The sequence below is a fragment of the Oncorhynchus nerka genome, unplaced genomic scaffold (genome assembly GCF_034236695.1).
Source record: "Oncorhynchus nerka isolate Pitt River unplaced genomic scaffold, Oner_Uvic_2.0 unplaced_scaffold_3881, whole genome shotgun sequence".
NCBI lineage: Eukaryota > Metazoa > Chordata > Actinopteri > Salmoniformes > Salmonidae > Oncorhynchus > Oncorhynchus nerka.
The window spans coordinates 1-7,218 of record NW_027037416.1 but is presented as its reverse complement, the minus strand read 5'-3'; the positions used below and the strand labels follow the sequence as shown (position 1 = coordinate 7,218).

Sequence of the window (7,218 nt, the reverse complement as noted above, 5' to 3'; positions counted from 1 at the left end):
AGCATTTCACTGTGGGGTCTACTACCCTGTTGTATTCAGTATTTCACTGTGAGGTCTACTACACCTGTTGTATTCAGCATTTCATAAGGTCTACTGCACCTGTTGTATTCAGCATTTCACTGTGAGGTCTACTACACCTGTTGTATTCAGCATTTCACTGTAAGGTCTACTACACCTGTTGTATTCGGCATTTCACTGTAAGGTCTACTACACCTGTGAGGTCTACTACACCTGTGAGGTCTACTACACCTGTGAGGTCTACTACACCTGTGAGGTCTACTACACCTGTGAGGTCTACTACACCTGTTGCATTCGACTAATAACATTTGATTAGATGTATTTGGGAAGGTACCTTTTTGATGATGTCCCTCACGGCCAGTAACTTCCCGTTCTCCGTTCCAACAAACAGCAGCTCCTGTTCTACTGTCTCTACTGCAGAGTTCCTGAGAACACACACAATCGTTTTGAAACTCTTTTAGAGGGGATACAGTTAGAGAGGGCAGTTACGGGTAGTGTAGTATAGTAGAACAGGGGACTGTGGGTAGTGTAGTATAGTAGAACAGGGGACTGTGGGTAGTGTAGTATAGTAGAACAGGGGACTGTGGGTAGTGTAGTATAGTAGAACAGGGGACTGTGGGTAGTGTAGTGTACTAGAACAGGGGACTGTGGGTAGTGTAGTATAGTAGAACAGGGGACTGTGGGTAGTGTAGTATAGTAGAACAGGGGACTGTGGGTAGTGTAGTATAGTAGAACAGGGGACTGTGGGTAGTGTAGTATAGTAGAACAGGGGACTGTGGGTAGTGTAGTAGAACAGGGGACTGTGGGTAGTGTAGTATACTAGAACAGGGGACTGTGGGTAGTGTAGTATACTAGAACAAGGGACTGTGGGTAGTGTAGTATACTAGAACAGGGGACTGTGGGTAGTGTAGTATACTAGAACAGGGGACTGTGGGTAGTGTAGTATTGTAGAACAGGGGACTGTGGGTAGTGTAGCATTGTAGAACAGGGGACTGTGGGTAGTGTAGCATAGTAGAACAGGGGACTGTGGGTAGTGTAGTATAGTAGAACAGGGGACTGTGGGTAGTGTAGTATAGTAGAACAGGGGACTGTGGGTAGTATAGTATAGTAGAACAGGGGACTGTGGGTAGTGTAGTATTGTAGAACAGGGGACTGTGGGTAGTGTAGTAGAACAGGGGACTGTGGGTAGTGTAGTAGAACAGGGGACTGTGGGTAGTGTAGTAGAACAGGGGACTGTGGGTAGTGTAGTAGAACAGGGGACTGTGGGTAGTGTAGTAGAACAGGGGACTGTAGGTAGTGTAGTAGAACAGGGGACTGTGGGTAGTGTAGTATACTAGAACAGGGGACTGTGGGTAGTGTAGTATTGTAGAACAGGGGACTGTGGGTAGTGTAGTATTGTAGAACAGGGGACTGTGGGTAGTGTAGTATAGTAGAACAGGGGACTGTGGTGAGTGTAGTATAGTAGAACAGGGGACTGTGGGTAGTGTAGTATAGTAGAACAGGGACTGTGGGTAGTGTAGTATAGTAGAACAGGGGACTGTGGGTAGTGTAGTATAGTAGAACAGGGGACTGTGGGTAGTGTAGTATAGTAGAACAGGGGACTGTGGGTAGTGTAGTATAGTAGAACAGGGGACTGTGGGTAGTGTAGTATAGTAGAACAGGGGACTGTGGGTAGTGTAGTATAGTAGAACAGGGGACTGTGGGTAGTGTAGTATAGTAGAACAGGGGACTGTGGGTAGTGTAGTATAGTAGAACAGGGGACTGTGGGTAGTATAGTATAGTAGAACAGGGGACTGTGGGTAGTGTAGTATTGTAGAACAGGGGACTGTGGGTAGTGTAGTAGAACAGGGGACTGTGGGTAGTGTAGTAGAACAGGGGACTGTGGGTAGTGTAGTATACTAGAACAGGGGACTGTGGGTAGTGTAGTATTGTATAACAGGGGACTGTGGGTAGTGTAGTATTGTAGAACAGGGGACTGTGGGTAGTGTAGTATAGTAGAACAGGGGACTGTGGGTAGTGTAGTATAGTAGAACAGGGGACTGTGGGTAGTGTAGTATAGTAGAACAGGGGACTGTGGGTAGTGTAGTATAGTAGAAGAGGGGACTGTGGGTAGTGTAGTATAGTAGAACAGGGGACTGTGGGTAGTGTAGTATAGTAGAACAGGGGACTGTGGGTAGTGTAGTATACTAGAACAGGGGACTGTGGGTAGTGTAGTATTGTATAACAGGGGACTGTGGGTAGTGTAGTATTGTAGAACAGGGGACTGTGGGTAGTGTAGTATAGTAGAACAGGGGACTGTGGGTAGTGTAGTATAGTAGAACAGGGGACTGTGGGTAGTGTAGTATAGTAGAACAGGGGACTGTGGGTAGTGTAGTATAGTAGAACAGGGGACTGTGGGTAGTGTAGTATAGTAGAACAGGGGACTGTGGGTAGTGTAGTATAGTAGAACAGGGGACTGTGGGTAGTGTAGTATCGTAGAACAGGAGACTGTGGGTAGTGGAGTATAGTAGAACAGGGGACTGTGGGTAGTGGAGTATTGTAGAACAGGGGACTGTGGGTAGTGGAGTACCTGTGTCCAATGTTGACAGAGACCAGGTTGTCGAGGTTGAGGCGACACCACTGTTCCACGTCTGGAGCACAGGTAGCACTGTAGAGCGCTCGTCTGACCCGCGGAGGGAACACGCCTGGAACACTGCTGCTGGCTGCTCTCTGAAGCCACTACGACCATCCTCAAACAGCTTATCGCTCTCATCCACCACCAACCATTCCACACTGAACACACACACACACACACACACAGTATTAACAAACCCTGCTACTGACAGCCCTTGACCAACATATCCAGACCCAACAACAGTCTTGTATAACTAACCTTAGGGCTGTAAATGTCTGTAAATGTCTTGTCTTAAACACAGCTTTCAGAGCCAGCAGGTTGTGATGGCTGATTGGCTGTAGCTAGACTTGGGGGCGGTATACCATATTTTTTACTATACAGATATTGATGCAGGGACCGGTTTGGGTTTTTACTTTACCTTCTATAACGATATTTGAACGTTTGGTTTGTTAAATGTGATACGCTGTGTGTAACGTCCGTTTTATAGTTGACTTGGCTACTTGGGTGGTCTCTCGCCATGCCACTTTCTAGCCACGCCCCCTGTCACCAAGGAGCGCATTTTGATGTTACTTGCCCAGAGACACTTGTGTTCAGTCTGCATGGTCAATCGAGTACCACAGTATGAGTCATAATCCCCACAAAGCCTGAGTGGTCAAACAGGGAAATGGTTCCATTGTTTTTTCACAATACATTTTTATTTTAGAAACACTTAAAATAAGGGATATGTTTCTCGTAGTTTTACAAAGGAGACTTTTTCGCCTGTATTAACTCGCCAAAAATGAAACTGCAATTAGCTGCTAATGTGGCTAATATAAAGAACTACAAATGCCACCATGATCTGGCCGAATCGAGGCAAAGGTAAGAATGTCTGGATTAACTATCTAATGTTAGCTATGTAGTAATGAATCAAATTGGCTACATTTCTTAAAAAATGGACAATTCTGCGAAAACTTGTGCAAGTTTTAAATTGACAATACCTGTTAGCAAAGGTGCCAGATAGAGATGACGTGCAGGAGCTTGCAGGGATTTGTAGTCTTGCATAATGTCTACTTTGATGCAAATTAGCATTTTAGAATCCGAAAGTAAATAGAGCCGAATGTATTGATAAAAGTCACCTTGTCAAAGAGAGAGATACGGTCATCAAAACGTCGCGACTACATGAAACACAGCCCTTAATTTAAGTGTTTCTAAAAAATAAATACAAAATGAATGGTGGAAAAACAAAGGAACCATTTCCCTGTTTGACCACTAGGTTTTATGGGTATTATGACACCACCACTGCGGGGTTCTACGTAGCACGTGCGACAATGTTGTTTTCACTTTGCTTCTTAATATAAATCCACTAGCGTTCCGTAATTACACTATTAGTTTGTTTCTTACATCTGCAAAGTTCTTAGCAAGTTTGCGGGAAAAAAATATCTTCTAAATCAAGAGGAATAGTTATAGCATTAATATGTCGGCTACATGAAGAAACATTTAAATGTAGCCAAAGATTATAGGGTCCCCTAAGAAACACTTATCAACACTTTGGTTCCTACCCTGTCACAATAATTCCTCCCTGGCATTTTTCATTCGTTGTCATGTCAAACAACACTGTATTCAAAGTGCCCACCATTATTTATATTCTAACTATAGAATTAGAATAATCCTTCTATTGCCATGGTTCCAACGGTTCATCAGTGTTTTATGCTCTAAATCAATTGCAACATTTGGTTATAAATAAGGCCTAGTATTTGTGGCCAGTCTTACGGCAATGTGGAAATGAATGAAACACAGAAATGTATGAAAATGTTTTTGGTTTGAATTGAACAGTATAAAACAGAAAGGAGAAAGACCCATTGAAATCACGTAGAATGATTGTTGCCACCCTGGGGGTCATTACTCAAAGCACATTAAGGACTTTTAGGACTAACATTTTTTTTAAACAGTGATATATTTTGGTCATATCGCCCAGCCCAAACTAACCTTATGGGGACATACAATCCTGTCCCATTCTAAATCCTATTTCCCCTAACCACAAAACATAACCCTAATTCTAACCTTAGCTCCTAACCCTAATTCTAACCTTAACCCTAAACAACTTAGAAATATTATTTGACCTTGTGAACCCAGTTGGTCAAATGTTTTGACTTCTGGTCTCCACGGGTATAGTTAATAATATGTGTGGATGCGTTTAACACACACAGTATTGACAAACAAAACCTATTACAATAGCCCTCAACCAACATAAAGCCGACAGACACAGAGGGAGCTGACCTGCTGAGGTCTATAGCATCCTGCTTCAGGAGGACACCAGTCTATTGGGGTACTGATCAGAATATCTAGACAGAGAGAGAGGAGAGAGAGAGGGGGGGGACAAAACAAATAGAAAATGAGTGAGGGCTGTTGTGCTGGTCTTAGGTCTCATTAGTAAACAGGTCCCAGCGCATTTTACAGATCATTTGAATATTGTCTTTGTACCGGATTTCTTGTGAGAGCTGGGAACGTATTTCCTGGCTGCCATGGAGGCCTTGTCTAGTATGTGAACTCTGAACCCGACGCCCTCCGACAGACGCACCAACTCCCTGTGGGTCTACACAACAACACAACATTGTAACATCATAACACAACATTGTAACAACACAACATTCTAACACAGCAACACAACATTCTAACACAGCAACACAACATTCTAACAACACAACATTCTAACACAGCAACACAACATTCTAACACAGCAACACAACATTCTAACAACACAACATTCTAACATAGCAACACAACATTCTAACAACACAACATTCTAACATAGCAACACAACATTCTAACACAGCAACACAACATTCTAACACAGCAACACAACATTCTAACACAGCAACAACATTCTAACACAGCAACACAACATTCTAACACAACATTCTAACACCGCAACAACATTCTAACACAGCAACAACATTCTAACACAGCAACACAACATTCTAACAACACAACATTCTAACACAGCAACACAACATTCTAACACAGCAACACAACATTCTAACACAGCAACACAACATTCTAACAACACAACATTCTAACACAGCAACACAACATTCTAACACAGCAACAACATTCTAACACAGCAACACAACATTCTAACACAGCAACACAACATTCTAACAACACAACATTCTAACATAGCAACACAACATTCTAACACAGCAACACAACATTCTAACACAGCAACACAACATTCTAACACAGCAACAACATTCTAACACAGCAACAACATTCTAACACAGCAACACAACATTCTAACACAACATTCTAACACCGCAACAACATTCTAACACCTCAACAACATTCTAACACAGCAACAACATTCTAACACAGCAACAACATTCTAACACAGCAACAACATTCTAACACAGCAACAACATTCTAACACAGCAACAACATTCTAACACAGCAACAACATTCTAACACAGCAACAACATTCTAACACAGCAACAACATTCTAACAGAGCAACACAACATTCTAACACAGCAACACAACATTCTAACACAACATTCTAACACAACATTCTAACATAGCAACACAACATTCTAACACAGCAACACAACATTCTAACACAACATTCTAACATAGCAACACAACATTCTAACATAGCAACACAACATTCTACATAGCAACATAGCAACACAACATTCTAACATAGCAACACAACATTCTAACACAGCATAAAAAAGCACATGCAACAACGTCCAAATCAAATTGTACTTGTCACATGCTTGGTAAACAACAGGTGTAACTATGACATGTCTACCGACAGGCCCCTTCCCAACAATGCAGAGAGAAATAGAACAATTATAACCCCAGGAATAAAAATACACAACGACTAACAATAAGTTGGCTAAAAACATGTAGTACAGGTACCAAGTGGACATGCAGGGGGTATGATGCGTACAAATAGGTAGGATAGATAATAGACAGTAACAGCAGTATACTGTAGGTAGGGGTAAAAGGATAGATAATAGACAGTAACAGCAGTATACTGTAGGTAGGGATAAGGATAGATAATAGACAGTAACAGCCTGTAGTATACTGATAGGTAACATCAGTATACAGGGAGTAAAGGATAGATAATAGACAGTAACAGCCAGTATACTGTGAGGTAGGGAATAAGGATAGATAATAGACAGTAACAGCAGTATACTGTAGGTAGGGAGTAAAAGGATAGATAATAGACAGTAACAACCAGTATACTGTAGGTAGGGGTAAAGGATAGATAATAGACAGTAACAGCAGTATACTGTAGGTAGGATAGATAATAGACAGTAACAGCAGTATACTGTAGGTAGGGAGTAAAGGATATATAATGGTAACAGGTAGGGTGAAATTAAAGGATAGATAATAGACAGTAACAGCAGTATACTGTAGGTAGAGTCAAAGGATAGATGACAGTAACAGCGGTATGCTGCTGTGCTGTCTATTATCTTATCCTTTACTACTACAGTATACTGCTGTTTTTTATTCACTATATATCTTTTCTACAGTATACTGTATTTTTGTCTATTAACTATCCTTTACCCTACACGATATACTGCTGTTTTCGTCTTATTATCTG

General features: G+C 41.8%; 1 long non-coding RNA gene across 1 annotated transcript; it reads right to left on the bottom strand.

Moving 5' to 3' along the window:
- Nucleotides 1–357: 357 nt before the first annotated feature.
- Nucleotides 358–4,922, bottom strand: LOC135566642 (uncharacterized). Its single transcript, XR_010462147.1, has 3 exons — nt 4,889–4,922; nt 2,588–2,790; nt 358–443 (listed from the first exon to the last, which is right to left on the bottom strand). It is a non-coding gene; the product is annotated as an uncharacterized LOC135566642 (long non-coding RNA).
- Between the last annotated feature and the right edge of the window lie 2,296 nt (nt 4,923–7,218).